Genomic DNA, 11,628 nt, shown 5'->3' with positions numbered 1-11,628 from the left:
CTCGATGTTGACAAATTTCTCTTCTTCAGAAACGATTTCCTTGCCATTGCGTCTACATTTTATATCCTCTCTACTTCGACCATCATCAGTTATTTTGCTCCCCAAATATCAAAACTCCTTTACTACTTTAAGTGTCTCCTTTCCTAATCTAATTCCCTCAGCATCACCCGACTTAATTCGACTAAATACGTTACCTACACAAGTGTATTCCCGAAATTTCGTTACTGAACATTAGTTATATTTTAGTGTTGCTATTTTTTCTGTATGTGTACTTACATTTTTATAACATGTATTTTATTTTCGTAACGTGCGACATGTTGCACTTTAAGCAATTATTATTTTTTATTCGCTCACAGTTTTGGATGCAAGTGGACTTCCAGTGACTCGGCACAAATACAGGACAACATCTTAGAACAATTTTATTGATACCTTGTAGGGAGGAATCTCCCTGTCCGGAATCATTCATTGAACCACTGCATTGCATTACCTGAGCAATGGTTCACGCTAACTATACAGGGTGGTTGGAAAATGTCTGAAACGCTTGTAAGGATGTTGCAGGGCAGGTTGTACTGAGACACAAATGTTAAGAAAGAAATTCGATACTTTACGCCCTTTCCGAGTTATTTAGCATTGAAATTAGACAATCGGGGCGTCACCCGCTCACATTCATGCGGCCTCCCAGGGGCGGTGGTGCCCAACGAGTGCTTCGTTTGGTTAGCTGGAATTTGAATTTGCGCGTGCGTCTACTTGATTGGCTAACTTCGGTCCTAATTAACCGGGAAACGGTGCAACGCATCGAATTTTTTTCTTAACGTTTATGTCTCAGTTCAACATCCCCTACAGCATCCCTACAAGCGTTTCAGACATTTTCTGACCACCCTATATATTTCTGTGCAGAATGCTGCAGTGAAACAATGATTTCTCATCAAATGTGAGTAGCTCTATTATCATAGAAGTATTATCATGGTACTCCGTGGAAATATTTTCCATACTGTGAGTTTTCAGTGTTGGTAAGTGTTCCCTGTCGCATTAGCTGATTTTCCTGCGCAAAGATTTTGCCTCGGTTTATAAAAACAGGTGTTGCGTGCATATTTGGTCAGGTAACTTATTTCTCGTGCTTCGATAGCGCAACAGCGCTGTAACTCAGGGCGTCATAATGGTTGTGCTGTGCAACTTCACCTTGTACAGGTATTCGTATGGTGGATTAGCTTCGCAACGCCGCAGTAATGACCACATTAACTTCTCTGCCCTATGACGTGTATGAGCAGAGGTGTACGTCTGTGGCAGTGGCTTCAGCACAACGTAAGAGTAGCTGGCAGGTGCTTCAGATGGAGCGGCTACTCGCTCGTCGTTCTTCTCCTCTACTGAACACGTGACACCGGTGTCCATCTACCCGCTGTCACAGTAGCAGAGACCAGTTGACCATGGCGCAGTGGCTTTACCGGAATCGAGGCACTAGTCGCGCACCCTTGACATAGTGGCCACAGCTGCGCGGCTTCGGAGGAGAAGCCGCGTGTTGGGGCGACCGAGTGATCTGGCCGCACACGGCTCTGACGACATCGCGCCCCAACTTTTCCGTTCGTCGAGGTCCTAGGAGCGTTATTATGCTACCTGCTAGCCACGTCTTTTACGACGATCCATCAGAGTATTACGAAAAGAGTGTCACTCCATAAATGTTTAGTCAATGCGTCGTCGTAACACATCTGTCGCGCTTTATAAGAAAGCTAAATCTACGAAATGTACAGCTGGCGTCCCAAAAACCGTATGTGCTCGGCATATTTACCGTAATTGTTCACAGAAGAGGAAATTCTGAATGGCTAACACTTTGCTCTAAAATGAACGCATATTAGCATTTGAATTAGTGAATTGTAATTGGCGGTGGTATACTGAAGAATAGAACACATGCCACGTAATGAAAGTCTTGCACCCTGAAAGTTTTTCTGGATATTAAACTACACTCGAACACAATTATCCGAATGGGACGGAAGTCTGTTCAAAAATGGTTCAAATGGCTCAGAGCACTATGGGACTTAACATCTGTGATCATTAGTCCCCTAGAACTTAGAACTACTTAAACCTAACTAACCTAAGGACATCACACACATCCATGCCCGAGGCAGGATTCGAACCTGCGACCGTAGCGGTCACGCGGTTCCAGACTGAAGCGCCTAGAACCGCACGGCCACACCGGCCGGCACGGAAGTCTGTGGATGTGCAGATAAACAAATGATTATTATTTCAGAAAAAAGGGATGATTTACTCGCAAATTAAGCGACATCTGGAATTTTTCCGTGTCCAAAAGTCTATTCCAAGTATACCACCTCCTAAGTCGAAACAAGGCCCCGGGGGTAGACAACATTCCATTAGAACTACTGACAGCCTTGGGAGAGCCAGTCCTGACAAAATTCTACCATCTGGTGAGCAAAATGTATGAGACAGGTGAAATACCCTCAGACTTCAAGAAGAATATAATAATTCCAATCCCAAAGAAAGGGGTGTTGAGAGATGTGAAAATTAGCGAACTATCAGTTTGATAAGTCACGGCTGCAAAATACTAACGCGAATTCTTTACAGACGAATGGAAAACGTGGTAGAAGCCGACCTCGGGGAAGATCAGTTTGGATTCCGTAGAAATATTGGAACACGTGAGGCAATACTGACCTTACGACTTATCTTAGAAGAAAGATTAAGGAAAGGCAAACCTACGTTTCTAGCATTTGTAGACTTGGAGAAAGCTTTTGACAATGTTGAATGGAATACTCTCTTTCAAATTCTGAAGGTGGCAGGGGTAAAATACAGGGAGCGAAAGGCTATTTACAATTTGTACAGAAACCAGATGGCAGTTATAAGAGTCGAGGGACATGAAAGGGAAGCAGTGGTTGGGAAGGGAGTGAGGCAGGGCTGTAGCCTCTCCCCGATGTTATTTAATCTGTATATTGAGCAAGCAATAAAGGAAACAAAAGAAAAATTCGGAGTGGGTATTAACATCCACGGAGAAGAAACAAAAACTTTAAGGTTCGCCGATGACGTTGAAATTCTGTCAGAGACAGCAAAGGACTTGGAAGAGCAGTTGAACGGAATGGACAGTGTCTTGAAAGGAGGATGTAAGATGAACATCAACAAAAGCAAAACGAGAATAATGGAATCTAGTCGAATTAAGTCGGGTTATGCTGAGGGTATTAGATTAGGAAATGAGACACTTGAAGTAGTAAAGGAGTTTTGTTATTTGGGGAGCAAAATAATTGATGATGGTCGAAGTAGAGAGGATATAAACTGTAGACTGGCAATGGCAAGGAAATCGTTTCTGAAGAAGAGAAATTTGTTAACATCGAGTATTGATTTAAGTATCAGGAAGTCGTTTCTGAAAGTATTTGTATGGAGTGTAGCCTTGTATGGAAGTGAAACATGGACGATAAATAGTTTGGACAAGAAGAGAATAGAAGCTTTCGAAATGTGGTGCTACAGAAGAATGCTGAAGATTAGATGGGTAGATCACATAACTAATGAGGAGGTATTGAATAGAATTGGGGAGAAGAGGAGTTTGTGGCACAACTTGACAAGAAGAAGGGACCGGTTGGTAGGACATGTTCTGAGGCATCAATGGATCACAAATTTAGCGTTGGAGGGCAGTGTGGAGGGTAAAAATCGTAGAGGGAGACCAAGAGATGAATACGCTAAGCAGATTCAGAAGGATGTAGGTTGCAGTAAGTACTGGGAGATGAAGAAGCTTGCACAGATAGAGCAGCATGGAGAGCTGCATCAAACCAGTCTCAGGACTGAAGACCACAACAACAAAATATTTTTTATACCAGTCTTTGATCACAATATGAATTCTTTAGACGATGACCGGTTTCAGTCCGTAATGACCATCCTCAGATCTATAATATGCAAATATATACACCTAGTGAGCGGTGTGTCTTTCAAAATAATACAGCAATACGTATCACAATATACTATCATACAACTAGGGAGATGTAAAGAAAATACGCTAAAACGTACCTTTTTTACACCATGTCCTAAAGTGATAAGGCCATAATGGCATCGTCAAAACATATAAATATAATCAGCATAGCATCGTCATATAGATCTAAAATATGGTGTAGAATAGGCCGCATCGTCCACACAATCATTATTGCAACTGGCTACTGAAGTACAGTAGCTACCAGAAGTCTGTTTGCTTACATCATCCCTAGATATCGCTACTGTCGGCTTAGATGTAGTCATCATTTACGCAAAAAACATAATCTGATAAAAACATATTATGTGAAATACATGCAGCAAACTTTTAAAATTGATAACTATCATAGAAACAAAATTGTGATACATAGAGGAATAAAGATATCCATATAAAATTATTAAAAGGAAATATATGAATAGAATAGGACCGATGACAGCTGAAAAAAGGACAGATCAATGATCAGCGCCGTTTGTTGGGTCGGCCGCCAGGATGGTATTTAGGCGTGCACCGATCTTAAGAACTTAACCACTAGAGGGCTTTACAAACAAAGTCATATATCTCCCACAGGAAAGGTACGTTTTTCCGTATTTTCTGTACATCTCCCTGGTTGTCTGATAGTATATTGTGATACGTGTTGCTGTATTATTTTGAAAGACACTCTACTCACTAGGTGTATATATTTGTATATTATAGATCTGAGGATGGTCATTACGGACTGAAACCGGTCATCGTCTAAAGAATTCATATTGTGATCAAAGACTGGACTAAAAAACATTTGACAGTATTGGATCACTGTTTGTATACGCGACCATGTAGCAGTTGGTGAAATTGTAATTGTCGTTTGTATACTGACGGATAGAACACATGCCACGTAATGAAAGTCTTACACCATGAAATTATCGTTAGATATTAAACTACACTCTGAGACAATTATCCGAATGGGACGGAACTCTGTGACTGTACACATAAAGTAATGATTATTATTTCAGAAAAAAGGATGATATATTAGCGAGAAACTACTTCGCAAATTAAGCGTTAACTGGAATTTTTCCGTGTCCCAAGGTTTTTCCGAGTATGATTTTTGAGCAGTATAGTCTTCCTCTTTCTATCGCCCGCAAACCTGGACCAACGGGTGTCGGTCCACCTCTGGCTCTTAAGCAAGCAGCTCTACGGACTGGCATTGATTGATTGAGTTGTTGGATGTCCTCCTACGGGATATCATGCCGAATTCTGTCCAACTGGCGTGTTAGATCATCAATATACCGAGCTGGTTGGAAAGCCCTGCCCATACTGCTCCAAACGTCTTCAATTGGGGAGAGATTCGGAGACCTTTCTGGCCATTGTACGGTTTGCCAAGCACAGAGAGAAGCAGTAGGAATTCTCGTCCTATGCGGGCTGTATACTGGTATTTAAGTAGTGACACCGTATGGAGGTGCGTATGATTTAGATGATTTCGAGGCTGTGCGGCTGGTCCCGGCGGAGGTTCGAGTCCTCCCTCGGGCATGGGTGTGTGTGTTTGTCCTTAGGATAATTTAGGTTAAGTAGTGTGTAAGATTAGGGACTGATGACCTTAGCACTTAAGTCCCATACGATTTCACAAACATTTGATTTCGAGGTGTGTGGGTGTTGGCTACTTTCACCAGAAGCAATTCACTCGTCTAAATTCTTACATCCAAGGTCTCTCGCTACGATTACCAGTGCAACAGTCTAAACTGATTGACATATTAACTCTCCTTTGAAGAGAGGGATATTTACCTCTTCTTTCTGGATGAAGGACATCCAGCGTCCAGCTCTGTGATAGTGAATGCAGTATAATACAGTCATGAATAATGTCACAATGGAACTGTCAAAGCCGGCCGCGGTGGCCGTGGGGTTCTAGGCGCTGCAGTCCGGAACCGCGGGACTGCTACGGTCGCAGGTTCGAATCCTGCCTCGGGCATGGATGTGTGTGATGTCCTTAGGTTAGTTAGTTTTAAGTACTTTTAAGTTCTAGAGGACTGATAACCCCAGATGTTAAGTCCCATAGTGCTCAGAGCCATTTGAACTGTCAAACTGCTATCACGTCGTAACTAACATTTAATTTCAACATCTTGACAACAACATTTCCGATCTTATTAAAGCAGTGACAGTTACAAAACAGTCCACTAACGATGCAATATGAACGTCACGTCAATCTAGACGTACTTGAAAATGGACATAAAGCCGAAACAGTCTGTCACAAATGTAAATAAAGATTACTCATTATAAGCAGCTATTTAGTATATCTACTGTAACAATCATGTCGTTATCAGACATATATTACGACGCTGGCCCTAAAGAAGAAAAATTATTACGTAATCTTTGTTTTCGTGAATAATTTGCAAAACATGTTACCTGTCAGGACTAAAAAACAATATACATATATGCAGTCTGGTGACATGCATGAGCTACTACCATCATCTCACTTAAGCGTTGTAATTCCAGATTGCTAACGAAAGGGACAGAGATATTTACTCTCACATTTCGAACACAAGCAAGGGTAACTACGCTTAGCCACGCCTATCTCAAATCTACTACGAGGTGGTAAACGAATCTATTGGGTGTTATGATAAGGAATGGAAAAAAGCATTACCATTTCTTGCTGAAATCCATCATTTACACATGCCACAATAATTGAGTAAACTCTCTGCGAATGCTTCTTTGGGTTTTGCGACTAATTATTGTCTCGGTGTTTGCAGCACTATAGATAAAATTCCATCATCATTGTGTCATACAAGTTTATTAATGTCATTTGTTTGAAAGTATGTGTAATGATTGCACATCAGTGTACTTATACTTTTCACTGCGGGATACAGCTCCTGTGTACTATAATAGGTACGTATGTAAATACTTTTCTACGAAAGTTGTGTAACAAGAAATGTTCGTGGATGGACATTAAGATGAGCCGTGATCATGTGTGATTGTTTCTTGAACACTCGTATTCGGCGTTCATCCTTCAATGTACGATCCCACCCCTTTTTTTATCCTTTGGTAGTACAGGGCCTCAAGTTAATTTCACAACATTTTATATACTATAACTTCTTTATAATCACACTGTCACATTCTTTCACATATTTATATACAAATAATTACTCATATTGCGATTGACCCGTTTCTTTTGGTACCAGCTACCCAAATTCTATTTCTTCTCATTACTGAAATGTGTCCTTGCATCTTTCACGCTTATCACATATATATTTTCATTCAGTACGAAAATAGTTTTAGTTCATTATTTTATGACTGATTCTCAGAATTCAACCCTTTCTTGTGAGAGCGCAAATAATAACAGCACGTCTATCTCTTCGGCTTACCTTTTCCGACTCTTCCTTATTCATACAATGAGTGCACATAAAACTAATAGCTATCTTCCTAGATGAGTAACAGTGCCATTATCCCCCTCTTGTAGCTTTCCCAGAGCGTGAGCATATGCCTAGAATTATTTATTCTTTCATGGCACACACAGATTTCCTATACTATATTGCTAAGTTTAATTTGTATATAGCCATAATGTAGATTTTTGTGTATCTATTGCAAACAGAAACCTGTTGTGTAGATATCTTCCTGTAGTTAGTTCATTTTGTTTCCTTCCATGTAAAATTTCCTATCTTAGTTCTCCTTTCTTATACTAGTTTTATTCTTAAAGTGCAGATCTCTGCATTTATTTGAGTAATCAATTTATATTCATAATCTTTCCCGTATATTCTACTTGGTGTACTGATACTAACGGTAGCTGACCGTCTGGCATGTTAAGCAGCCTGTTGGACTCGTTCTGCCTTCACACGTGTGCCTAGGTCACTGTCTGCGATGGAAATTTCTACTGCATTTGCGCGTTGCCTCTTCTCGTAATGCTACATTATTTATTTCTCCCCACGACATTTATTAATTTGTGGTTGGAAAGTGTATGTATTTGAATAGCGAATCCACATCATAGCGATTAAATTCATCTTATTACTTACTTCAAACCATAGTTTTGTCAGTGAGCAAAATCTTAAATAACTAAAGACTTACCTTATTTCTATTTACATACATATAAATAACAAGGCAGAAACTTATCCTAAAACTAAGTGAACATCTTCCATAGTGAAGTACTTTCACTGTACTTAATCACAATAACCTTATAAGTTGGTTTAACCTTTTGTCAAACCTATTCAGCTTACAGATTCCTTAGATTCTTGTGTGGGTAAAGGCCCTTGTCCTTTCCATTTTAGGTTAAGACACTAAGCCCAGGTGAGCTTTGAGTTGTTCTCTGTTCTGAGGTGGGGAAAATGTCTGATTGCATCTAGTTTCTATGGATCTGACAAAATATCTTGTGGTGATACGATGTGTCCTTGGAATTAGACTTTTTCCTTCCAAAATTCTGACTTCTTTAAATTTTCTCTAACACCGTATTCTGAGAAATGGTATAGAACTTGTTCCAAAAGTCGCAAATGCTCTTCCCAGGCAGGCATTGCTATTAGCTAGTCATCTACGTAGATAGTGAGTTTATTAAGTAGTTTTGGACCTAAAGCTCTGTCTAACGCAGAAATGTAAACACCTGCGCCCACATTTAAGCCGAAAGGCAAGACACAAAATTCATAGCTTCTACCCCCACATACAGAGGCTGTGTACTTCTTACTGTCTTCATGGAGAGCTATCTGCCAATACGATTCTTTTAAATCGATTAAGGTAAGGTATTTGACTTTATGGAACTTTAGTAACTGTTCTTCTAAGTCGGTGGAACGTGTGCTAACAGGAGCAATGATCTTGTTTGTATTCTGGGCGTCGAGTACAAGCCTGAAGCTCGCATCAGGTTTGGACACACCTAAAATAGGACTACAGTACGGCGTATATGAGTGTTCTATGACACCCCAATCTATCATCCTCTCAACTTCCTTCCTTACTGCCCCCTCCTTCTTGGACCAGTGTATGGGATATCATTAAAAACAGAACGTTTCATGTGCATATACGTCCATTTTATATATGTAACACTTTATTACATGGGCGCTTATCATATACAAGCACCTGATGAAGTATTATTTCTGGTAGCTTCTCTTTATGGTCTTCCAACAAACAAAGTGACTCGTTTGCCTTTGCTTGTACTTACGCTAGATCCATACTTCTTTCATGTTGCTGTTCGTCTTTTGGTGCATCGCAGAACAAAATATCTGAATAAGGTAACTATACTCTAATGTCAGTATTTGGCAGTGGTCTGATTCTTATTGTACTGGTTCTAATTAAATCTACTGATAACTTTTTTTCGTTAATTGTAAAGAAACACTTTTCGCTGTCCTCTACCTTGTTCTGTCGGAAGGTATCCGTACCAATGAGATAATTAACTACAAGTTTTTCCACCACCAAAAAAATGCAGTGCAAAGAAAATATTTCGATAGTATCAGTGCTTGAAGTTTCAGCATTTTAGATTTTCTCCCTACTGTAGACAGGATTTGACAGTTCTGCACAGGGAAGATTGGTACGTGTTTTCACTTTTGTAACTCGTTAAATAAACTTTGCGAGATTACGTTCGTTGATGCATCTGTATTCAGTATAGTGAGCATACCTAAATCAGCTGTCATGGCATTTATTAAGGCCTATACAGACTCTCTTCTGTTCTCTTCCAAATTGTCCACATTTTCCTGACATAAGTCCTTTTTGTCATATCTCAGGAAATAATAAGGAATTAATTACAGACCTCCATCCCTTTCTTCGGTCTGTGAACGAGAGCCTGTAGTGACCTGTTTTGGTTTTACTGATTGGGTGGGAGGGAAGCGGGGGAGGGGGGGGGGGTGTAATCTCTTCATTCTGAGTAACCTCCACTATAAGCATCCATCCACCGGGGCTATATTTTGGATCTGTTGTTCGAAAACCCTCTATTCAGTATATTCTGGTTCGTTGTAATTAGGGTTGTTATTTCCTTTAAAACCTCGTTTGTGTCCTTGGTTTCCACGGTTACCATAATTACCTCTTGAGTGGTTATTATTACTAATGTGGTACGGGTGTCCACCGTGTTGGTTGCTTCCGCCGTTACTATCTTGCGGATCACTATTTGCAGAAGTTCACTTTGCACATTATTTCCTTAGGGTTGCGACTGTCCCTCTTTATAAATCAGGTAATAGACTCCAGAACGGATAAAAAGTATTCTACATGATTCTCGGATATTGTGATCAATTTTTTGTTGATATGAACTGGAAGCGATTTTTGAATATTTACATCTACATAAGAGGATGGACTTGTCCAATACCTTCTTTTGTTCAGGTGTTTTTCAAAATACTTTCGTAGTCCCCCATGTTTACTATTGAATGGTGCTGGGTTAAATGCCTCTCGCCTTAGTCTCTCTTGGAGTGAACGAAGCATCGCCTTGGGTGTACTCCACAACGAATGTGATCTTCTGTGCCCAGATCCAGTTGCGTGGTAACACGTTACGGAAGTCTCTGATGAATAGCGCGGGGTACATTCATTACCCTCTACAGTAAAAATCGTAAACTGCCTATGTCGGTGTAACCTTTCGTCAGCTAGAAGAGAAGACAGGCAAGAGGTACTGTCTGCTGCAGCCGTTGGATTGTTCGGCTTCTAACAACCCTACCACAACCAAGGTCAAAAATTAATTATTGTTGTAGTGTTGCTCACGCTGCTAAATATTGCATTTTCGGGCAACAACAAAGTTATATTATGTGGCAGGTGTCATAAGAGCACAGCTAAAAGTCATTTCTTGAAATAATGGATAAACTAGGCACTCATCTTTTCGTGTTTCCCACGCTGGTCTCGTTGTGAACTCATGGCTCAATCGTCGAAAATCTAGGTAGGTGGTGATGATTACAAGTTCGGATGCAAAGAGGCCTAGGTGTTATTCTGCGATATTCAAAAGTTTTATAGATGTGTTCCATAAACCATTCTTGAAGATTAAACTTTTGAAAGTTAGCACAATGGTGATGTAAAAAAGTAATCAGCACTCCGAATTTAAGTTACACTTCAATTTTATTACTTTTGTTGCAATATCACGTAACTCACAAAACATCACTTCACAATATAAAACATACTTGAAAATATCTTCCTCACTGTTAAAGTTCACATTTTATAAACTGATTACAATTTGCGTCTTTTCAACATGACGACCAAGACTTGACTCTCTAATAACCCCTTACGCGCCCAAAAATCAGAGTTACAAGTACGTCAAAGATCATAGTGACAAAAGAAAGAATTCACATAAGAATAATATCATTGCAATATAAACATATCGATGTATCAAAGCACCTCTACATTAATGAAATCATATCTGAATGTTCTCACAGAAATATGTTAACTATTTTATAGAAACACAGTAGAATATTGCTGGTATCAAGAGTTTGAGGTGAGGTGCCGTAATGGTTACGTAATTCAAGTACCATTACAGTCTGCATACGGGTATACTCAGTGTATACTGGTGCAGCTGGTATTGACACTGGCAGTGCCTATTGCATTTGATACTCCCCCTTCCTCACAGCCGGAAAGGCTATTGGTAAAGGGGGGATAAGTGTTGCAGCTCTCTATTTTGCCTAACTGCACCTGATTGCTAGCAATTAGTAGCTCCTTTGTGATATCAGAACCACTAGTAAAACTGTTCTGCAATTTTTCTTCCGTTGCCTTTAAACCTGATTCAGTTCTGGCAATTAGTTCGTTTTCCTTCTCCTTGACTACCT

Source organism: Schistocerca serialis, chromosome 5 (genome assembly GCF_023864345.2).
Source record: "Schistocerca serialis cubense isolate TAMUIC-IGC-003099 chromosome 5, iqSchSeri2.2, whole genome shotgun sequence".
NCBI classification, from domain to species: Eukaryota; Metazoa; Arthropoda; class Insecta; order Orthoptera; family Acrididae; genus Schistocerca; species Schistocerca serialis.
This window is presented reverse-complemented; position numbering follows the sequence as displayed.